Consider the following 25,168-nt stretch of genomic DNA (forward strand, 5'->3'; position numbering starts at 1 on the left):
TTGTTGGAGTCCAAGAATTACATGTATTAAGTTCCAGAGGGCTTTCTACACTTTCAGCTTAGCCTGTTTCTAACATCAGGAAATTGCCTACATTGTTCCAATGGCTGCTCCTTCCCTGGAGCAAATTTTCCAAAGGCAGAATTTTGAGCAGCAGCTCCTTCATTTTGACATGTGCTGGAATGGAGCTTCTAAATACATGAAACCGGAAAGGGGATCTCAAGGGGAGAACAGGGTCATATCATTTGTTTCCTGCACCTCTAGCCAGTGCTACTACAATAGAGCATAATTATGCGAGGACGAGTATCATGATAAGAGGTGATGCATGACCTCTCATATTTGCAACACATGTAGCTCTTGAGTTCCAAAACCCCGGGCTGATTTGCCCAGTGAGCAAGGAGGAAAATGGTGTCTACTGCCTGTCAGCAGACAGTAATCAAGGACTGATCCCCAGACAGCATGCTTGATCTTAGGAAAAGACTCTTGGAAATTTATCTGAATTAAAAAATGTTACCTCTCTGAGTTTTGCATTTAATTGGTCTCTTCTGAGAGTTTTCAACAAGGAGATGCTTCCATTATCCAGAAAACAGCCCAGTACTTGAGAAAAAAGAAACTGAAAATTCTCTTATGCTCCCAGTGATATCCCAAACACAGGATTCACTTATCCTTTTGGGGGTACCAGTTTAATATTAGAGAAGGCAGCTTGAAAATATTATTTATGACATCATCTTTTCATTGTGTTTTATTTACCACTTATCCAAAATCTACTATGTAACAGGCATTTGCTTTATTTACACTGAACACTGAAAAAAAGGATAAGACAGTCCCTGCTCCCAAGGAGTGCAGAGTCTAGGAAGAGAAGTAGACAAGAATACAGATGCTTTGGAATAGATGCGCCAGTGCTGTGACTCAAAAACAAATAAAGAACAGTAAATGTTTAAGGTGTGAGAAACTGTTCTGCCAGAGGAAGTCAGAGGAGACTCCACAGAGGAAGTGAATTTGAACTGAGTGTTAAGGAATTAGTAAAAGTTTTCCAGAAGAGGAAACATGTTCCAAGAAGAATGTGTTGCAAAAGCAACATGCCAGAACCTGGGATATTTTAGGAATGATGAAAAGGTCCCTGAGGCAACACCATGGGGTGTTTAAGGGTTAAAAACAGGGGCAGGAGATGAAAGTGAAGGAGACAGATGTAGAGCAACAGTTAACATCTGTTGTTTGCCTATTGTTGGATCTTTTGAGGAAGCACTCCCCTACTACTCCTAGCTGGGAAAGCTGACAATACCTTGTTTTTGGCTTCATTTGTGGACAGGTGAGCCAGGCCTGGCCAATCAGAGTGCTCCATACACTGGACCAAGGGCTATATTCAGGGATCCATGCCTGAGCCAACCTGGGCCAACCAGAATCCCCATCAGGACTATGAGCAGACACAGGTGTGTGACCTGTTCATCACAAACCTGTGCTCAACAGGTTTACAGGTTTGGTTTAGTGTTCTGTCCTTGCCATTCTGAAGTTCTTAATAATTTTTCCTTTGAACTTGTGTTTTGTAAGAGAAGCCCAGTGGGACAATGACCATGCACATGAGCAGAAGAAATACAGACTTCATTTTCTGCATAGCACTTATGATGCCCATCAGCATAGCATTCTAGTGGACCTACAATGTGAGACAATTCTATGAGACTCAAAGTGAATACAAAGTAAGTATGTTATATTTAAAACAATAAGTGACAACCCCAAGAGGCCATGTTTTCCATATTAGCCAGAGCTTACTTTCAGTGCAAAAGGAAGCAGCAGCATTTTACAAAACAAGATCGAAGAACTTCACCATATTCTTTCGTACATGAGTTACTTCCCTCTATTAGACAAACTCACTGAGAGGAGCCAAGATGGCGGAGGAATAGGACGGGGAGACCATTTTCTCCCCCACAAATTCGTCGAAAGATCATTTGAACGCTGAGCAAACGCCACAAAACAACTTCTGATCACTAGCAGAGGACATCAGACACCCAGAAAAGCAGCCCACTGTCTTCGAAAAGAGAGAGAAGAAATCCAGCTCCACCCACCAGAACACCGACGCAAGCTTCCCTAACCAGGAAACCTTGACAAGCCAATCGTCCAACCCCACCCACTGGGAGAAACCTCCACAATAAAAAGGAACCACAGACCACCAGAATACAGAAAGGCCACCCCAAACATAGACAAACTCACTGAAAATTATGACACAGAAAGAAAAACCCCATAATTCCCTTTCCTTCCAGTTCTTCCTTACTCATCAGTAAGCTGAAGAGCATTGGCAGAATGTAACAGTACCAAGAAGTGAAATGAAAACAATTGAGTTCATTTTATACAACACATCCACTAATCTACTAAAAACAAAATACATATACATATATGAAATAAAACTATGCTATTTTGGAGCTTCCATTTTGAGTTAAATGCACTGAAAACTGGCATTGCACAATATAAATGGTAAGATTCATATTCATAATTTAAAATAGTTTTGTAACTTCAAATGATGAAATATTTATAAAAAGGTATAAATAATACTGGTGAAAAGTAGAAAAATATCAATAAAAATGAATGAGCTTGACTTCCCTGGTGGCTCAGACGGTAAAGCATCTGCCTACAATGCAGGAGACCCGGGTTCGATCCCTGGGTTGGGAAGATCCTCTGGAGAAGGAAATAGCAACCCACTCCAGTACTCTTGCCTGGAGAATCCCATGGATGGAGGAGCGTGGTGGACTACAGTCCATGGGGTTGCAAAGAGTCGGATACAACTGAGCGACTTCACTTTCACTTTGTACTTAACGTGCAATTTAAAAATTTCTACCAGCGCCTCTGAGGCACCATAAGACCTCCCCAATCTCCCCCCCGACCACTCCCACATACCCACCCCAAGGTATCCATCTGAACTTGGTAATTAGCCTTCTCTTGCTTTTCCATATAATTTAGTAGCTTTCCCTAGTGAACTGTGGAAGAGGAATTGGAGGAGGCTAGTCTGGAAGCCAGGCTTCCCTGGTGGCACAGAGGTAAAGAATCCGCCTGCCAATGCAGGTTTTAATTCCTGGGTTGAGAAAATCCCCTGGAGAAGGAAATGGCAACCCACTTGAGTATTCTTGCCTGTGAATCCCACAGACAGAGAAGCCGGGTGAGCTACAGTCCATGGGGTCACAAAGCGTCAAACACGACTTAGCGACTAAACAACAACAACAATCTGGAACCAGGAGATCAGATAGGAGAAAATCTGAGTTCAACTGAGCATCATTTGTGAGTGATTGGTGTAGTCACCAGATCATGTTTTGTCAACTAAAATTTGGGCAACAAATTCATAAAGTGACATTTTTTCACAAGTTAAAAAACAAAGCATCTTTGTCCTTTTTTATGGGCAACTATTTAATCAGGCAAAAGTAAAAGCCTCACTATACCATGGCCCAGTTACTCAAGTCTAGAAATGAACTTTGGGCGTTAGGTTCATGGATTTGCTGCCTGCCTCATCAGTGGCAGTGAGAAAGGGAAGTAGAAAAGAAGAGGAGGAAAGAAGGGGCAAAGACATAGAGCAGTTTCTTGTCTCAGGCCACATTATCCTCTCTCAACACGTTAAAGGCTAGCTGATAAATAATATGGTGCTTCTCATGACTTTATGTATAACTGCCCTTCTCTTTCCATCATATCCATTTTCAATAAATCACAGGGCTAAGAGAAGAAATAACCCAGATAAATGATTCCTAACTGTAAAGCTTTGTGCAGTGTGGCACTTAGTTAGAGGTATGTAGGAACGGAGCTTCCTAGTATAAGTGGAACCTTCCTTTTATGTCCTCAGATTCTTGCAGGCTCTCAGAGTAAGAACTTCTGCTCTAGCTGTGGAAACTGTAGCTATCTGGATCCTACCCACTGGCTTCCAGGAGAAGGACCAACTTCCTGTGACTTGTGCTGAGAGCCTGACGTCCTTGGTCCACTCTTCACCGCTGGGCAGGTCAGCGATGCAAGGCCGCCAGCGGCCTCTCGGTGTGCGCTGGGCCACGGTCTTCCAAGAAGACAGCAGGGAAACAGTGCTCTGTAGGCACAATCTGTCCACCACAAAGGCCTCACCAGCTACACTTGGAAGAAAGGGGAATAGGAAGTCCATTCTGGCCCCACATCTAAGTCTAGTCCTGTTTTGCTTTTTTTTTCCTCAGTGTCCATTTCCTATGTCTGTTTCCCAGTTGATTCAAAACTCAGCTGGGAGATGTAATGAACAGATTGACCCCTTCAAACCCCAACACTCAGCATCCCTCATATTATATAATTCAGTTAACTAATTTATAAGACTGCTTTTTAAGCATAGAAAATTTTCCCTCCTTGTGAAGAAAATCAAATGGTACAAAAAGTCATGTAACACAATTCTAAGGAGTATACAAAACACAGATATGTAAATTCTTAATATGAAAATTTATTTTCTGCCTAACTTATAAAGTATTCAATAAAACAATACTATTCTTCCCACTTTTCTATAAGCCATGACCTCCTAAAATACAAGTTCAGGATTTGTAATGCTCTCCAGACTTCATGAAACAATCTCCAAATACTTAAGTCAGCAAAACAAATTTACCAGTGAGCAACCTAGGAGCTGCCAGCATCAATTAAAAATAAGTGGTATAAAACAAACTGATGAAGGATAATTTTGATGCAATACCATTTCAGCTTATATAATGCCTTCCATCTCTAAAAATAAACAGACCTGAATAACAAAAAAGAAAAAAATTTCCCTAAGAAACAAACATTTGTTCCATTCAATAAATATAAATGGCTTTTATATTATCTGAAAGGGTTCAGTCAAACAGAAATATTGGCTTGAATCACAACATTTGAATATTTTGGCAGAAGTGCTTTTAAACCACTTCTTTACATGATTTAATAAAATGGTGCTACCACTGGAAAAACAATGGAACAGAAAACTTTGCAACATATAATTGAGTTACCATAAAATGTAAATAAGCTTTATTATGCTAATGGTTTATATGGAACTTATCCCTAATGCCCCTGAAATTTTATATTTTAAAATGATGAGTTTTAAAATAACATGACTCCAAAATCTACAAAAGATAATTTTCTATTTTAAAACTATTGTCTCAAATCAATAAGGAAAAGCTGTTTCTAAATAAGTCATCAGAAATCCTTATGTACTGAGTACTTTTCAGGGCCAGTTTCCCACTTCCCATACTGAGTTTAAATTCCTTTCCTTCATTCCTATTATGATCGCTCCAAATCTTCTCCATACTGCTCAGACACACTGCTGTGTCCTCTACCTAACTAGTGGTGATGAACTTGTGATACTAACAGGCTCTCATGTTCTTTCCTCTTCTCCCCAAATTTTCTATCTTCAAACACCCTCTTTTTCCTTCCCACTTCTGTGTTCTTATTCCAGACTAACCCCCAGAAGCTCTTCCTTTATTCCACCTTCCCCTCTACCTGCTCCAATTCCCTGCTATCCACTCCCCACAACAGCCTCAACATGGACTTCTCCCCCTGCACCTCTGCTAAAAAAAAATTCAACCAAGTAAATCTGAAGATCTAATTGGCTTTATTCAGCCATTCATAAATTGGGAAGCATCCCATCTAGAAAACAGAAGGGCACTCTGAAAGGCTGTGAAATGAGTACAACTATGTGGTAGTCTGAACATTCTTTGGCATTGCCTTTCTTTGGGATTGGCTTGAAAACTGACCTTTTCCAGTCCTGTGGCCACTGCTGAGTTTTCCACATTTGCAGGCAGCAGTTTCACAGCATCATCATTTGGGATTTGAAATAGCTCAGCTGGGAATTCCATTGCCTCCACTAGCTTTGTTCGTAGCGATGCTTCTTAAGGCCCACTTCACTTCGCACTCCAGATGTCTGGCTCTAGGTGAATGATCACACCATCGTGGCTATCTGAGCCATTAAGATCTTTTTGCATAGTTCTGTGTATTCTTGCCACCTCTTCTTAATATCTTCTGCTTCTGTTAAGTGCATACCGTTTCTGTCCTTTATTGTGCCCATCTTTTCATGAAACGTTCCCTTGTTATGTCCAGTTTTCTTAAAGAGATCTCTAGTATTTCCCATTCTATTATTTTCCTCTATTTCTGCACACTGTTCACATAAGAAGGCTATCTTATCTCTCATTGCTATTCTCTGGAACCCTGCATTCAGTTGGGTATATCTTTCACTTTCTCCTTCATCTTTCGCTTCTCTTCTTTTCTCACCTATTTGTAAGGCCTCCTCAGACAACCACTTTGCCTTTTGGGATTTCTTCTTCTTGGGGATGGTTTTGGTCACCTGTACAATGTTACAAACCTCTGTCCATCGTTCTTCAGGCACTCTTGTCTATCAGATCTAATCTCTTGAATCTATTTGTCACTTCCACTATATAATCATAAGGGATTTGATTTAGGTCATACCTGAATGGCCTAGTGATTTTCCCTACCTACTGCAATTTAAGTCTGAATTTTGCAATAAGGAGTTCATGATCTGAGCCACAGTCAACTCCAGGTCTTGTTTTTGCTGACTACCTAGAGCTTCTCCATCTTTGGCTGCAAAGAATATAATCAATCTGATTTTAGTGTTGGCCATCTGGTGATGTCCATGTGTAGAGTCTTCTCTTGTGTTGTTGGAAGAGGGTGTTTGCTATGACCAGTGCATTCTCTTCGCAAAACTCTATTAGCCTTTGCTCTGCTTCATTCTGTACTCCAAGGCCAAACTTGCCTGTTACTCCAGGTATCTCTTGACTTCCTCCTCTTGCATTCCAGTCCCCTTTGATGAAAAGGACATCTTTTTTTGGTGTTAGTTCTAGAAGGTCTTGTAGGTCCTCACAGAACCGTTCAACTTCAGCTTCTTCAGCATTAGTGCCCCTTGGAAGAAAAGCTGTGACAAAACTAGACAGCATATTAAAAACAGAGACATCACTTTGTCAACAAAGATACGTATAGTCAAAGCTATGGTTTTTCCAGTAGTCATGTATGGATGTGAGAGTTGGACCATAAAGAGGGCTGAGTGCCAAAGAATTGATGCTTTTGAACTGTGGTGTTGGATAAGACTCTTGAGAGTCCCTTGGACTGCAAGGAGATCCAACCAGTCCATCCTAAAGGAAAATCAACCCTGAATATTCGTTGGAAGGACTGATGCTAAAGCCAAAGTTCCAACAGTTTGGCCACCTGATGTGAAGAGCTAACTCATTAGAAAAGACCCTGATGCTGGGAAAGATTGAGAGCAGGAGGAGAAGGGATGACAGAGGACAAGATGGCTGGGTGGCATCACCGATTCAAGCGACATGAGTTTGAGCAAGCTCCAGAATATTGTGCAGGACAGGGAAGCCTGGCGTGCAGCAGTCCATGGGATCGCGAAGAGTTGGACAGGACTGAGCGACTGAACAAGTGAAAGGCTATACAAAAACTGGAGGTTCTTACAAGCAGGAGGGTGGGGCAAGAAGCTATTAGCAAAAGAAAAGAAAGGACTGTTTCAAGCCAGGTCATCTTCTTTTGAGGGAAGAGCAGAGGTCTATAATGCAGATTATTATCTTCTTCCTTTGGGGGGCAGGGGTGGGCAATAGAGAGGGCCCACGGGACAGATTACCTCCTTGATGCTGATCAGAATATTCCAGGTGGGCTGACTAAGGTTCTGTTCTGGGGAAGGTTGAAACTACCACTAAAAGTGAAAGTGAAAAGTGAAGTGGCTCAGTCGTGTCCAACTCTTAATGATCCCATGGACTGTAGCCTACCACGCTCCCGGCAAGAGTACTGGAATGGGTTGCAATTTCCTTCTCCAGAGGATCTTCCTGACTCAGGAATTGAACCCAGGTCTCCCACATTGTAGGCAGACACTTTACCGTCTGAGCCACCAGGGAAGCCCTAACTGCCACTAAGTCAGGTGCTAAATCTAAGTTTGGTATGGGCTTTAACACAAGGGATGCCATTCAGGGCTTTTGGTTTCCTCTTTAACACCTACAAAAGGAGCCCGGGGCTCCTCCTCTCCCTTCCACACCACCTAACAGATATTTGCATCAAGTCCAAGTCTTAAATTCACTTTCCTACAGAGTCCAGGGAGTTCATGCACATGAGAGAAATGAGCTGAGTGGAAAGGATAACCACAGGGACAGGACTGTGTGGTGAACCAAGAAAGCAGTTATTTCTAAGGTAGATGACCAATTATTGCCAACAGGAAGCAAACACTTAGTATCAGATCTCCCAGTTCTTTCAAGAGAAATAAAAAATTATGTTTTATATGAAACTGCCCAAGTTATAAGTGTTGAAAACTATTTCTGTAGCATTTGAATGCTTTGAAGGACAATTCTGTGAAGGTCATTCAAAGTACATTTGTGAGGCACATGCGCCATCAGTTGATCACCTCTGTCAGTACTCACTACTTCCAGGTTTTCAGGCTCCTACTCCTTACTTATTTCACACACTGTCTTCCAAACACCATATGCTGAAACTCAATGCCACCCTCTGGCTTCTTCTGGCTCCTCACCATGCCTAAATCACCACAGCATCTGGCCGTGACAGGCACTGATGACCAACTCACACTTCTGAAGGCCGCTCTATTGGTGACCTGGCCGTGGTGTTTCCCTGGTTCCTCTTCCCTCTCTGACTTCTTCTTCCCCAGTCCCTCGAGCTCCTCCACACCTCCCACATCTTTCTATACCGCCTTGTAGTGCAGCATGGGCAGGTTCACACAGAAAGAATGCCTGCACCACCAACTCCACAAGGGCAGTTCAAGAGGACAATACTGTTTGAGCGGCAACAATGCTTTTCCCTCAGAGGGGATATCTGGCTGTGTTTCTGACCCTTGAATGCATATTAAAATCCCCAGAGAAGGGGAATGCATTTGGTCTGTATAGTACCCTGGCCTAAGGATTTTTTTAAAGTTCCCCAAGTGATTCTTACGCACAGCAAAGTTGAACACCACTGGTACACATGGTGTCTAAGTAAGTGGGTGATAACTCAAAATTGGTGGGTCTCACCTTGAGCACCGTGCTGCTTTCAGGGTCCACCAGACACTGCAGCTCCACATAGTCATTCAACCAAGATTTCTGAGTGCCAAGATTTCTGCACCACAGACCTAAAGGAAGGCAACAGAAGGCGGAGCCAGCATGGGTGCTGAGCATCCTCTCTCAAATTAGATCTTGTAAGATCTTAATCAAACTCTTCTGTGAAAGCAAACTGTTTCACTGGAATACAGTTTGTAGAACCTTCTATTATACCAAGTTTTTCCCCTTTGGCTTGTAAATGAAACTTTCCAAATTTATTCTCTGTCCCTCTAATTCTGAATGCTCTTTTAACTTTTGCCTTTCTGCTGTCAGTGAATTTAAGGTCCTTTCTTCCTCGCAAAAGAATTCAGGGATGAAATGATAGCTAAGAAATGTACTTACTTAGACAGAAACATACTCCACGGAGTGTAAGGCCATCTCAGAAGATGAAAGGAAATGACAGGGTCCTGAAACACGGCATGGTTAGTTTTTATGGGCTGGGTAATTTCACAGCCCAGTGAGTGGGAAGACCATTCCAATTATTTCGGGGAAGTGAGTGGGGATTTCCGGGAATTGGGCCACTGCCCACTTTTTTGACCTTTTATGGTTGGCCTCAGAATGGTCATGATGCTGGTGGGTATGTCATTTAGCATGCTAATGTATTACAATGAGTGTATACTGAGGCTCAAGTTCTACTGGAAATCAAATCTCCCACCATCTTGGACCTAGCCATCAGTTCTAACCAGTTTTTGTCATGTCCTATGGCCATGTCATTCTTCTAAAGGTTGTGCCCCGATCCATTACCTCCTGTCCCATTTCCAGCCTCCTGGTAGACACTGTCACATCTCTTCTCCTCCTCCTCTTCCCTCCCACCTCCCACCTTTCTAATATTCATTCTTCTAATTCCTCTAAGATTGATTCTTCTCTCACACTGTCTCTGCCATCTCCCTTCCCACTACACCTTCCAACTTAAGACACAGCTACTTCATTCCTCACCTATGGCCATGGTCCTCAATGGTCTCCCTGCTCTCAGCCTCCTCCTTAACCAATCCATTGTGCTCTGAAACTGTTTTTCCCGCTTCTTACAAACCTTGTTTGCACCCTGCAGGAATAAACTCAGACATGCCTACAGCCTAGATCTCCTCAGCGTGTCAATTCCACCACCCAATCTCTTGAGTAAAGACTTAGAGATGGGCTGAGCTTCTTCTGGAACAGTTTCTTGCACCTGGTAAGCAAGTATACCCAAGCCAGTGTCTACAACACAGTCAGACAGGTGGCAGGAGGCTATAAAACCCGCCAAGAATGTAAAGGTGAACCTCTCACTCCTGGCCAACTCACCACCAACAGAAATAGTCAGCAGCAGCAGTGCCCTCTACAGAACTTTGGGAGACTTTTGCTTCCATGTGGGACTATGCCAAATAGACTTCTGCCTTATGTAGTTATTCCAAGTGAGGCTGTTTCTGGGGATCCTTTGCCACTGAAGAATTTTTCACCCTCTTGTTGTGTCTGTTGGTATCTTTCTATATTCCATATCATGCTTCCAAAGTGACAGCCCCACAGATTTCCAATATTCAACAAGTAAGATCCACTCTCCTCAGGGCTGGCATACCATGCCTTTTCCAGTCTATCATCACCAGTCCTTCTGACCTTGGCTCCACTACACCTGGGCTCTGGTCCTATTGGGATTTTGGCAACATTCATTAAGGCCAAGATATATGTCAATCATGAAATACCCCATCCAAAAACCTATGACCTTCCATATTTTCCATTAAACTGTGAAAACACAATGTATCTGAAACTAATAATCTAGCATAATGTGCAATGTTGGAAATTATAATGAAAATTAATCTTGTTGATTTTAATAAGCTCTATGTCTTACGTTAACATTATAATTTTACATAACACTGATGGCACTTGAAAAGGTCCTTTGCTTACATTATCTCTTTAATCCCTTCAACAATCCTATGAATATTTACAGTTGAGAAAGTGGAGACACACAGATATTACTTTCATTTTGCCAAGGTCACACAGTTTCTGGGAGACACAGATGGTTTCCAATCACACATATGCTGATTTTTTAAATTCCATTAACATTCTACCACCCAGTCTTGCTTTATTTATCAATGTAAATCTCCACAATGTTCACCTAAACTAACAATGAAAATTAATGAAACAAACTACTCATCTTTGCAAATTTCAATACAAAAACTATGCTTTCTTGACACTGTTCTGATTCTTTTAGTGCTATAATAAGGGGTATATGCCTCTCTGCAGATCAGTGCCACTAGAAACCTCATACACTCAACCAAGACTGTCCACAGATGGAGAAATGAAAGCTTGTAAGAGGCACTAGAAATGAACGAAAATGATAGTAATGAAAGGGTAGGAAGACAAACAGTATTTCAGCAATTACACTGTTCTGCACCGATAGTTGCCCAGCATCAAATATTGGCTTCTTTATGTTGTTATGCAAACATCTAATTGCACCATTTACCTTCAACCGTGCTGAAGAGAGACCAAATGAACCAAACACTATTTCTGTATTTGTCACCTGCCATGGATTCTAACGCTAGAAGGGAGGAATGGAGAGCATATAAAACTGCAAGAATCTACTCCGTCCTGACACAAGGGAAGAGAAACATCCATCCCCAAGAATCTACTCTGTCCTGATACAAGGGAAGAGAAACATCCATCCCCAAGAATCTACTCTGTCCTGATACAAGTGAGGATAAACATCCATCCCCAAGAATCTACTCTGTCCTGATACAAGTGAGGATAAACATCCATCCCCAAGAATCTACTCTGTCCTGATACAAGTGAGGATAAACATCCATCCCCAAGAATCTACTCTGTCCTGACACGAGGGAAGAGAAACACCCATCCCCAAGAATCTACTCTGTCCTGATACAAGTGAGGATAAACATCCATCCCCAAGAATCTACTCTGTCCTGATACAAGTGAAGAGAAACATCCATCCCCAAGAAGCTACTCTGTCCTGACACAAGGGAAGAGAAACATCCATCCCCAAGAAGCTACTCTGTCCTGACACAAGGGAAGAGAAACATCCATCCCCAAGAAGCTACTCTGTCCTGACACAAGGGAAGAGAAACATCCATCCCCAAGAATCTACTCTGTCCTGACACAAGGGAAGAGAAACATCCGTCCCCAAGAATCTACTCTGTCCTGACACAAGGGAAGAGAAACATCCGTCCCCAAGAATCTACTCTGTCCTGACACAAGGGAAGAGAAACATCCGTCCCCAAGAATCTACTCTGTCCTGACACAAGTGAGGACAAACATCCATCCCCAAGAATCTACTCTGTCCTGACACCTGGGAGGAGAAACATCCGTCCCCAAGAATCTACTCTGTCCTGACACAAGTGAGGATAAACATCCATCCCCAAGAATCTACTCCGTCCTGACACAAGGGAGGAGAAACATCCATCCCCAAGAATCTACTCCGTCCTGACACAAGGGAAGAGAAACATCCATCCCCAAGAATCTACTCCGTCCTGACACAAGGGAAGAGAAACATCCATCCCCAAGAATCTACTCCGTCCTGACACAAGGGAAGAGAAACATCCATCCCCAAGAATCTACTCCGTCCTGACACAAGGGAAGAGAAACATCCATCCCCAAGAATCTACTCCGTCCTGACACAAGGGAAGAGAAACATCCATCCCCAAGAATCTACTCCGTCCTGACACAAGGGAAGAGAAACATCCATCCCCAAGAATCTACTCCGTCCTGACACAAGGGAAGAGAAACATCCATCCCCAAGAATCTACTCCGTCCTGACACAAGGGAAGAGAAACATCCATCCCCAAGAATCTACTCCGTCCTGACACAAGGGAAGAGAAACATCCATCCCCAAGAATCTACTCCGTCCTGACACAAGGGAAGAGAAACATCCATCCCCAAGAATCTACTCCGTCCTGACACAAGGGAAGAGAAACATCCATCCCCAAGAATCTACTCCGTCCTGACACAAGGGAAGAGAAACATCCATCCCCAAGAATCTACTCCGTCCTGATACAAGTGAAGAGAAACATCCATCCCCGGTAAAACCCTTGGCATCCATATGGAATGTGGATTTGGGAAAAGCAGGAGTGAGTGAAGGAGCATAAGATGTAACTCTCAGGACCTGACTCATGGCACATACAGGAGGGCCAAAATGGCTCCATTTAAAAATATAAAATATGAATATTTTTCACAGAAAAAATATTCACTCACTTTTAAAAAGAAATGACTCCCATATCTTTAAACTCCTTACTTCTAGGAGTTTACTTGAAAAGAAACACACACAGACGCACACATCCATATGTTACAAAAGTTTCAATGCACACGAACACACTCACAAACCCCTGTATGTAATAAAAGTCTGGCTGAGATTGAGAAGGGTATCAGAGGAAGACAAGGAAGGGTTGGAAAAGATTTAATTTTTACTATATCTTTTTGTACCTTTGGACTTTTCTCCAATGAACACCTATAATCCATACAATAAATTAACTAATTTAACAAAAATATTTAATCCATGCTTCAAATACACATACCCTGTAATCCAGAAATATCTCCTTTAAAAATATTTACTGGTTAAGAACTTGCCTGCAAGGCAGGAGACCTGGGTTTGATCCCTGGGTTGGGAAGATCCCCTCGAGAAGGCAATGGCTATACACTCCAATATGCTTGCCTGGAGAATTCCATGGACAGAGGAGGCTCTTCTGTCCACTGAAGTCACAAAGAGTCAGACACGACTGAGTGAGTAAACTTTCACTTTCAAGCCCCAAGAAGTTTATACAAGGATATTTGGTGCAGTAACATTTGTGATACAAAAGATTAGATGGAATCTAACTTCTTCCCATCAATAGGGAAACACTTCCACTCAGAGTAAAACTCTGCAGCCATGAAAAAGAATAATATATCCACAGGCAAAACAAATCATTTTTAAAGCAAAGTGAAGAACAACATGTATAACTTACTACCATTATTGTAAAAATAGTGACTATATATAGATATAAACTTCCTAGAAGGAGACTAAAGAAACGGTCTAAGTAAAAGCGGTTAACAGTTGAGAGGGTTTCTGAGAGGTTCATGATTTTCAGTATATACCCCTTTTCATTTCATTTTTTATTTTTTTGCTTTTAATTTTTTAGTATCAGTATGCATTAATTTTTCAATTAAAAAAAGATCTTTCAAAAATCAGTGCCTTTCCACAATGATACAGAGAAAATCCACAGCAGCCACCTTTATCTATGAACTTTGTTCTTTAATTATGAACCTGAGCAGAAAATCAAGCATTAATGGTATCCAAGGAACAGCAAGAATCCAAGAGAAAAGAACCAAGACAAGTAAAGAAAACACTGACCTGATACAAAAGAAAGCCACTTAGTATTCCCAGAGATAGCTAAGATGATATTATAAACATTTCCTTCCAAAAAAAAAAAGCAAATAGAAAACAAATTGTCCTTGGAAACTAAAAATATGATTGACAAATATAAAAGGGTCACATACATTATACAATCAAAAGAAAAAGAGAAAATATGAAAGAAAAGTTAATGCATAGAAGATAAATCCTCTAGAACACATTTGTATCTCATAAAAAGTAAGAAAAAAGAGATAAGATAATGAAATAAATAAAAAATTACTGAAGAAGATTTCCCAGAGCTGAAGAACAACATGAGTCTTCATATGAGAGTGCCAGTGACAGCCAAGCAGAAGACCTGAACCAACCCCAGTGAATTTCAAGAGCCCCAAGGATAAAGTCGTTGCTATTGTTCAGTCACTAAGTTGTGTCTGACTCATTCCAACCCCATAACTGCAGCATGCCAGGCTTCCCTGTCCTTCACTGTCTCCCTGAGTTTTCTCAAACTCATGTCCATTGAGTCAGTGATGCCATCCAACCATCTCATCCTAAGTTTCCCCCTTCTCCTTTTGCCCTCAGTCTTTCCTAGTATCAGGGTCTTTTCCAGTGAGTTGGCTCTTTGCATCAGGTGGCCAAAGTACTGGGGCTTCAGCTTCAACATCAGTCCTTCCAATGAATATTCAGAGTTGATTTCCTTTAGGACTGACTAGTTTGATCTCCTTGCTGTCCAAGGGACTCTCAAGTGTCTTCTCCAGCACCACAGTTTGAAGCATCATTCTTCAGCACTCAGCCTTCTTTATGGTCCAACTCTCACATCCATACATGACTACTGGAAAAACCATAGCTTTGATTATTTAGACTTTTGTCAGCAAAGTGATGTCTCTGCTTTTTAATATGCTGTCTAGGTTTCTCATAGCTATTCTTTCAAAGAGCAAGCAAGCAGCTTTTAATTTTGTGGCTACAGTCACCAACCGCATTGATTTTGGAGACCAATAAAATGAAATCTGACACTGTCTCCACATTTTCCCCATCTATTTGTCATGAAGTGATAGAACCAGATGCCATAATCTTTGTTTTTTGAATGTTGAGTTGTAAGCCAGGTTTTCCAATCTTCTCTTTCACCTTCATCAAGAGGCTCTTTAGTTCCTCTTCACTTTCTGCCATTAAAGTGGTATCATCTTTTGCTATGGTCTCTTTAGTTTCTTTTGCATTTATTTCTGCCCTCATTTTTAAGATTTCTTTCCTTCTACTAACCCTGAGGTTCTTCATTTCTTCCTTCTCTAGTTGCTTTAGCTGTAGAGTTAGGTTATTTATTTGACTTTTTTCTTGTTTCTTGAGGGAAGCCTGTAATGCTCTGACCCTTCCCCTTAGCATTCCTTTTACAGTGTTCCATAGGTTTTGGGTTGTCAGGATGGCTGCTACCCAAAAGTCTACAAGCAATAAATGCTGGAGAGGGTGTGGAGAAAAGGGAACCCTCTTATACTGTTGGTGGGAATGCAAACTAGCACAGCCGCTATGGAGAACAGTGTGGAGATTTCTTAAAAAACTGGAAATAGAACCGCCATACGACCCAGCAATCCCACTTCTGGGCATATACACTGAGGAAACCAGATCTGAAAGAGACATGTGCACCCCAATGTTCATCGCAGCACTGTTTATAATAGCCAGGACATGGAAGCAACCTAGATGCCCATCAGCAGACGAATGGATAAGGAAGCTGTGGTACATATACACAATGGAATATTACTCAGCCATTAAAAAGAATTCATTTGAATCAGTTCTAATGAGATGGATGAAAGTGGAGCCCATTATGCAGAGTGAAGTAAGCCAGAAAGATAAAGACCAATACAGTATACTAACACATATATATGGAATTTAGAAAGATGGTAACGATAACCCTATATGCAAAACAGAAAAAGAGGCACAGATGTACAGAACAGACTTTTGGACTCTGTGGGAGAAGGCGAGGGTGGGATGTTTCGAGAGAACAGCATCGAAACATGTATATTATCTAGGGTAAAACAGATCATCAGCCCAAGTTGGATGCATGAGACAAGTGCTCGGGCCTGGTGCACTGGGAAGACCCAGAGGGATCGGGTGGAGAGGGAGGTGGGAGGGGGGACAGGGATGGGGAACACATGTAAATCCATGGCTGATTCATGTCAATGTATGACAAAAACCACTACAATATTGTAAAGTAATTGGCCTCCAACTAATAAAAATAAATGGAAAAAAAAAAGTGGTATCATCTGCATATCTGAAGTTGTTGATATCTCTCCAGGCAATCTTAATTCCAGTTAGTGATTCATTCAGTCTGGAATTTCGCATGATGTACTTCTGCATAGAAGTTAATTAAATAAGCAAGGGTGACGAGGGTGACAATATATAGCCATGATGTACTCCTTTCCCAATTTGGAACCAGTCCATTGTTTCATGTTTAGTTCTAACTGTTGCTTATTGTCCTGCATACAAGTTTCTCAGGAGGCAGTTAATGTATCTGGTATTCCCATCTCACTAAGAATATTCTACAGTTTGTTGTGATCCACAGAGTCAAAGGTTTTAGCATAGTCAATGAAGCAGAAGTAGATGATTTTTGGAATTCCCTTGCTTTATCTATGATCCAGCATATGTCGGCAATTTGATCTCTGGTTTCTCTGCCTTTTCTAAATCCAGCTTATACATCTGGAAGTTCTTAGTTCATGTACTGCTGAAGCTAGCGTGAAGGATTTTGATAATCTTGCTGGAATGTAAAATGAGTACAATTGTACAGTAATTTGAACATTCTTTGGCACTGCTTTTCTTTGGGATTGGAATGAAAACTGACCTTTTCCAGTCCTGTGGCCACTGCTGAGTTTTCCAAATTTGCTGGCATAATGAGTGCAGCACTTTACCAGCATCATCTTTTAGGATTTGAAATAGCCAGCTGGGAATTCCATCATCTCCACTAGCTTTGTTTGTAGTAATGCTTCCTAAGGCCCAACTGACTTCACACTCCAAGGTTTCTGGCTCTAAGTGAGTGACCACACCATGGTGGTTATTTGGGTCATTAAGAGCTTTATTGTACAGTTCTTCTGTGTATTTCTTGCCACCTTTTATTAATCTTTTCTGCCTCTGTTAGGTCCTTGCCATTTTTGTCCTTTATTGTGCCTATCTTTGCGTGAATTGTTCCCTTGGTGTGTCTAGTTTTCTCAAAGAGATCTCTATTTCCCATTTTATTGTGTTTTCCTCTATTTCTGTGCATTGTTCACTTAAGAAAGCTATCTTATCTCTCGTTGCTATTCTCTGGAACTCTGCATTCAGTTGGGTATATCTTTCCTTTTCTCCTTTGCCTTTCACTTCTCTTCTTTCCTCAGCTATTTGTAAGTCCTGCTCAGACAACCACTTTGCCTTTTTTAATTTCTTTTTCTTGGGGATGGCTTTGGTCACCACTTCCTACGCAATGTTACAAACCTCCAACCACAGTTCTTCAGGCACTCTGTCTACTAGATCTAATCCCTTGAATCTATTCGTCACCTCCACTGTATAATCATAAGGGATTTGATTTAGGTCATACCTGAATGGCTAGTGGTTTTCCCTACTTTCTTCAATTTGAGCCTGAATTTTGCAATAAGGAGCTGATGATCTGAAGACCTTCCTGAGGATGAAACAAACCACATGAAGCAAAGACAGATTTCACCCATAGGAATGAGAAACATAATGACACTAGATTTAACATCAGTCACACAAAGTGCTAGAAGACAGACAAACAATGGTCTCAAATTCAGAGGAAATAATACTGAATCCGAAATTCAATACCTAAGAATCCTATCAACATGAGGGTAAGATAGACATAGTTTAAGAAGTAAAAGCCCGAGAAAATTTATTTCCCTTGTACACTAATATGGTCAATCTGTATTAAAGAAAAACTATGGTTAAACAGCTGACAATGTTAGGTTAGGCTGTCTTTCTTATATAAAAGACAAAGTGTCAGGAAAAACAAATATGAAAAAGAATGAGGTCCAAATAAACAGTGGCATGATCTTGAAAAATGACAGAGTGTTAAAACAAAAAGTCCATCTGAACTTTGTGCTTATGACATTCTTTTATAAGCAACACTAATTTTGTGCCATTAAAATTATACCTCTCCCTAAGTCCAATCATACTATTTGGTTTGGCAAAGAAATTATTGATATATTATAAAAACTCTATTGGGACTTCTCTGGTGGTCCACGGGTTAAGACTCTGTGCTTCCACTGCAGGGGCCCCGGGTTCAATCCTTGGTTAGGGAACTAAGATCCCACATGCCATATGGACAAAAAAAAATAAATAAACAAACCAAATGTGCCTATTTTTAAAAAAGAATATTTAAAAAAATAAAATAAAAACTCTCTGTTGATTTTCTATTTTCACAATCAACCTACAGACCAACATGTATATCCAAACACAATACAAATATGATATATCTTGACAATGTACAAGTAACATATGTGATAATAGTTGTGAGTTGGTTATATGGGAAGAGGAATTGGAAAGGATAGGAATGCTAATTTGTTCATGTCAATCACAGGGAGCAAGACTTTGTCTAAATCATATCAAGAAATAGGGGTTAGGTATATAATTTAAAATTACAAAAGTAATCAATAGAAACACTAAAAAATAATTAACTCAAATGAAGCTAGTGTGGTGAGGGTAGAAAGAAAATATGCAAGCAGCCTTAATTCACTAATATTTATGGTGTAGGGTCAATTGACACTATTTAAAGTTGATAAATCACCTTAATGAGTATTCTGGAGACATTTTACATAAAAATTAATTTTTAAATATTTTTCAGAGGCTTCCTCTGGGAAGTAAGGTTAGGCTGTAGGACAATAAAGTCTTTTCATTTTTGTTTTATTCACATTTATGCTGTTTGAATTTTCACTTCAATGTTCTTAGCTTTTTCATAATTTTTTATAATGTACTTCTTGTATAATTCAGCTGCCTCATAAACTCTAATTAAGACATTTATATAAGTATTATTATGACAAAAATCATGAGTAAAAATATATTTTACTGAGATCTTTTTATGTACTATAGGTTATGTGAGCACTCCCATTGATTCATCACAACAATCCTATTATAGACACTGTTACCGCCTACATTTTATGCATAAGGAAACTAGTCTTAGAGATTAAGTAATTTCCCATAGTAACACATCAAATAAAAACCAAGGGTAGCTATGGCTTAAACTCAGGACTGTCTGACCTCAAAGTTCATGCTTATAACCATTAAATCCTGCTGCCTGCACTTATCCTATCATTTTGAACATGCAACTTGCAGACTCCATTGTCTCTATCAATTGTATCAGTTCTGACAGTTCTTTACTTGAATTCCAGGGTACTTTGAAGACAAATTTCAAGACCAACACTTTATATACCAGTTGCAGTAAAGGCTAGAAGGTAGAAAAGAAATGGCCACAAATTCTGACAGCAGATAATTTTGACTAAAATTCAGCATCGAAGTATCCCATCAAATGTAAGGATGAGATAGAGATATTTTCAGATATAAACAGGACTGAGAATATTTATTTCTGTTGTATCTTTTCACAAAAAAAAAATCACCTGAAGATTTATGCTAAAGAGGGGGAATACACATATGCAAAATTAGACTACTTGAGTTTAATTTTTTTTTTTAAATCTGTCATTCCACTTCCTACGGGCTTTACAATTAGGAAAACAAATAAAAAGTCACCACTCATTACTTCATGTGACAAGTTAGTTGGGTTCTACCTTTGACAAATGGGAACAGATTCTCGTTATCCTGTCATTCAACAGGTGTTTGGAATCACATTTCTTGGTGCTGGGGATATGACAGTGAACTATAGAGCCAGTTTTGAGTTGCTCATCATAAAACAAATTGTGGTTGGAGGGGTGCTTGAAACTCCATCATCTCAACCAGCATCTCCATGCTTACTCTCACTACCATTCTTCTCATTTTTCACAAAGATTTTAGCACTAGGCAAATAAAACTTCAAGTCCTCCATACATTCCTCCCCTCAGAGAGATTGCAGCCCCTAGGCCATCCTACATGAAAATTCAGAAACCATTATGAGAGCTTAGTCTTGTGGGGACAGACAAGCAATTAACCAGAATTATATTCACATACACAGGTAATGAAGTAAAGGGTTCTTAGCTTTTTTATTATTATTTATATGATTTTATTGTTACAGTAAGTGGAAGAATGAGAAGTTATGGGCCACGCCATGCAACATAGTTTCAAAGTAAAGGATTAGAATAATCAGTCACATTTCTTATCTACCATATACTTTGATAAGCTATAAACTATATTTTTACATTTCAAACGTGTTTAAAATTTCCACATTTCTTCTATAGGTAGAGACACAAAAATCTCTTTGGGAACCACATGCTTCTATTTGCCAACTTCAAACAAGCCTCAGGATAGATCATATTATTAAGATAACACAAAATGCATCCTTTTTTCAGAATCCTCCCCATAAACTCCACAGTCAGATATTCTTCAGAAGTCTCACCTTAAAATAGAAATTCTCTTCTATAGATAGCTGAAAAAGATTTGAGATGAAGAAGGTTAACTGCTCTTTTGTGGGTCACAGCACTGATGCACTTCAGCCCTCACAGCACTGCTGAACTTTTACTCATTGACTAAAGTAGTTAGCACTTCCTTTCCCTCAATGTCTTTCTGACACATTGGTTTATTAATACATTGGCCCATATGTGGTAAATTCATTTGATAGCTCCTCCCAAACCCTTCAGGCTTCCCTGATAGCTCAGTTGGTAAAGAATCCCAATCCCATCATACTAAATATTGAAGTTTGATTAGAGATGGAAAAATGATGCTACTTATAGTAGAAGAAACCAAAATCCAGTTCTCTCTTTTCCCTTTTGCTAAAAAGATGCCTATATTGTTTGGGTATCTCCTCCTCTCTGTACATTGTGATGCTCAGGAGAGGAAGGAAGACCTACTCCACTCTGCCTGGTTTCCTGTTCTTATTGTCAAGGATTAGTTTGAATATGCACATGAGGTATAATTCTGGATACTATGATGTGTGGGAAATTTTGGAAAAGCTCTCCTTATTAACAAAAAAGATAGTTGGGGATAACCACCAGCTGTGCCCAATGTCACTGTGTTGGTAATGATTCCTGGAGCTATGGCAGCCACCTTGCAACCATGTGGGGAACTAAGTCAACAGGTCCAAGAGGGCAAAACAGAAAGATGCAGGGAACTTATATTCCTGCTCTTGTTGAGTAGTTGAATCAACAGCTCCAAATCTGGAGCTGTTCACATTTGGACTTACTGCCATGTGAGATAATAAATAGTCCTTATTGTGTAAACCATTTTGAGTCAGGATTTTCTGTTACTCAACAGATAAACATGTCCAAACTTGTCCACACAGATGAATTCTGTTATCCCCTTCTTCCTCCACCCAGCTGCCATCCTTAACATAGTCCAATTGGTATCAACATTTTTACACAGGTAGACTTTAGCTTTCTTCAGTGATAAATTTAAATTCATCCTCATATTTTATACTTTACTTTGGGAATCTAGTTTAAGAAACTTAATCTTATCAATGATATCTGGTTATGACACTCTTGGGGCACTAATAATATTCCTAAGGTCATAGGAATAGCACTAGGTCTTTTGATAACCTAACATGTCCATTTGGACCAAGGACTCTTTTCCCAATTAAAAAGGACAGAAAATAAAAAACTGAGTTATATGGGAAGTATTCTAATTCTTACCCCAATTTATTTCTTTTTGGATAGACTTTCGTTATAGCACTCTAAGCCTGACTCTTTGGCTTTCACAGTTTAATTTCTTAGCTTTGAGTTAACACTATTGCCTTAATCTCACTAATCCTCTAAGAAAGATGAACATAATGGTGAACTTCATAGAAGAAATACTCTGTTAAATTTGAAATTATTAAATTGTACACATAAAAATAAAATATGAATCTACATTGAATTTATATAACTGCCTGCCCATATTCCTGAATTTTAAGCCATATTTCACCAACACCACTTCCAAATGTCTCTCTATGTGAGCTTATCAAGACGAGTATCAAAATTCATAAAATCAGCCAAAGCAATTGAAAGGCCCATGCTAACAATAAACCATAATACAAGTCAAGTTAATTACAATTAGATTTTAAATATTTTGCTTGAGGATGCTAAGCTTATTTCGTCTGGAATATAGTTTTAAAATGAAATGCTTGCATGTAAAAGATTAACAGTGTCAAACAGCTTCAAGGTAGAGGGAGGAACCCTACCTGGCACCATTTAAACATTACAGATTCATCTCCAAAATAACAAAAATAAGCAGTTTGACTGCAAAGTTATTCTCAGGACTTTTAACCTTAAAAGAAAAAAATGTAACGGCTGTAATCTCTTAAGCACTTCTGGGCAATAACAATTTTTTTAAAATTGTAACCTAGGGAAAGCTAAAATACCAACATTCATTTTTTTGGATTTTGCAGCCAACTTTGTCACACAAAGCGCTTTACTAACATTTCTTGTTTTCCATTTCTGTGTTCTATTCTAAGAGGAATTCTCTAGAACAAAGCCTTAAGCTTAAATCAAAGACAAATTATTCAGAACCCAGCCTACCATATCTGTAGTGTTTCTCTAGCTCCTTATAAGGAAAAATACTGGAGATGCTGCTGCTGCTAAGTCGCTTCAGTCATGTCCGACTCTGTGTGACCCTATGGACGGCAGCCCACCAGGCTCCTCCGTCCCTGGGATTCTCCAGGCAAGAACACTGGAGTGGGTTGCCATTTCCTTCTCCAATGCGTGCATGCATACTACGTCGCTTCAGTCCTATCTGACTCTGTGTGACCCTATGGACAGCAGCCCACCAGGCTCCTCTGTCCACGGAATTCTGTAGGCAAGAATACTGGGGTGGGTTGCCATTTCCTTCTCCAACTGGAGATGAGGTTAGAATTTTTAAAAGTAAATATGAGGCCACGAGGAGGAGACGCAGCGTTCTCTCCTGAGCGTGAAGCCGGCTTTTGGTGTTGCTTCTGCAGCTGCTATTAGCCATTGATGATCGTTCTTCTTTTCCTTTTTGGAGATGAAGAGGGAGAGAACGTAGTCTGAGTGGCTTCGGGTGAAAAAAAAAAAAAAAAGTAAATATGAGGATGTGGTAAAGAATTATCTTCTCCAATCTGTAAAGTGGGTATGGGAGTTTTAAAGTCCAAGAATAGTGGACAGTCTCATCCAAAAACAGAGACTGAAGACATTCCTTAAGTTAAAAAAAAGAAAAGAAAATTCCTTAAGGAATGTTTGAAGGAATTTTGAGAATTTCACTTCAACTAGGCAAGATATAAACATCTAGAGGATCTGAGTGGAGAATATGTACAGTTCTTATTTTTAGTAATTTTTTTAAAAGTCTAAAATTATTATAAAATGAAAAGTTTTTCAATGTTTTAAAATCATTACTATTTTGGCATGAGGAATTAATTCATCTGTCTAAAATGTTTTATTTTCTAACCAGAGCCATAATATTAAAGAATATTATTGTGCTAGAAAAAGTTTCAACGAGTGATCTACAACCTCGATTCCTATCTTGGTTCTCAGTGGTATTTAAAGACATCCATCTCCATCAGTAGATTTTCAGACAGATGAGTTCAACATAGAAGAAATAATTTAAAAGTTCCATGTAATATATGTTAATTATTTTTCAATAAAACTGGGGGGGAAAGCTCCATGGACATTTGCCTGGTTTGGTTGGTATTTAAAATCTGACTTAAATACACAGCTTTTTCATTTGGTGGCTTATGAGTTCCTGCCAAATTATTTCATAACATTCCTATTTTTATCAGTACTTAAAAATAAAACACAGGGATTTTCCTGGTGGTCCAGTGGTTAAGACTCTAATGCTTCTAATGCAAAGGACAAAAGTTGGACCCATAGTCAGAGAGCTAAGATCCCATACGCTGGGCAGTGCAGCAAAATAAACAGATAAAAGACAAAATTGTTGACCTAAACTGGCTACAATCGTAGACTCAGACACTCTCGGAGCTCACAACAATATTATAGATCATCCTGTACTGAACAGGGATATAAAGGAACTTATCCAAAGCCACACAGTGCAACCTAACATATCACATCAGAAAACAGAACACACCAGCCAATTGCAACGTAGGAACCTAGACTGGCTTATATAAAAGACATTCTTGTAACAACTAGAGAAACTTAAATATGGAATGACTACTAAATAATCTCTCTGATTACTGTTAACTTCCTTAAGTATAATAAACTATTGCCATTGTCTTTACTGTTAGATGATACATGTTGAAATATTTATAATTTTGGAATTTTACTAATTTTCAAAAAGTACAGCATATGTGTTTGCATGTGTTAATATGTGTGTGTTACTACACTGAGGGTGAAAAAAAGAAATGATAGAAAAATGTTAACAATTATTTTTATTTAGGTGGAGAGCACATAGGAATTCAAACTTTCTGTATGTTTAAAAATATACAGTAGTCAGGAATTCCCTGGTGGTCCAGTAGTTAGGGTTCTGCAATTTTACTACCAAGGGCACAGGTTTGAACCCTGCTAAAGGAACTAATAATAAGATCCTGCAAGCCACATGGAGTAGCCAAAAAAAAAAAATGCACCATAGCACTGTGCCATAATAGCTCCCACAACAAAATGTACTAAGGACTTTGTTTAGAGCCTTAGAGATTCTTTTTAAGCAGACAGTTCTTAATAAAGTTGATTTGTCTGTTTTTCTTTAGTACAATAGACTAGAAGTAAAAGTTAAAAGAGAGAAATGGATATTAGAGGCAGTCATTCATGGTCCACTTGACAAACATTTATAAAGAGTCTCTCAGACTTGG

General features: G+C 39.7%; 1 long non-coding RNA gene, 1 other non-coding gene and 1 pseudogene across 2 annotated transcripts; all 3 read left to right on the top strand.

Annotated features, from left to right (window-relative positions):
• Positions 1 to 834: 834 nt before the first annotated feature.
• Positions 835 to 23,428, top strand: LOC122422841. Its single transcript, XR_006263978.1, has 5 exons — positions 835 to 844; positions 2,728 to 2,731; positions 4,045 to 4,050; positions 7,682 to 7,683; positions 23,305 to 23,428. It is a non-coding gene; the product is annotated as an uncharacterized LOC122422841 (long non-coding RNA).
• Positions 2,587 to 2,658, top strand: TRNAC-ACA. The gene has a single exon. It is a non-coding gene; the product is annotated as a tRNA-Cys (tRNA).
• On the top strand, positions 23,235 to 23,425 carry LOC122422952 (annotated as a pseudogene).
• Positions 23,429 to 25,168: the final 1,740 nt, after the last annotated feature.

Source organism: Cervus canadensis, chromosome 20 (genome assembly GCF_019320065.1).
Source record: "Cervus canadensis isolate Bull #8, Minnesota chromosome 20, ASM1932006v1, whole genome shotgun sequence".
NCBI lineage: Eukaryota > Metazoa > Chordata > Mammalia > Artiodactyla > Cervidae > Cervus > Cervus canadensis.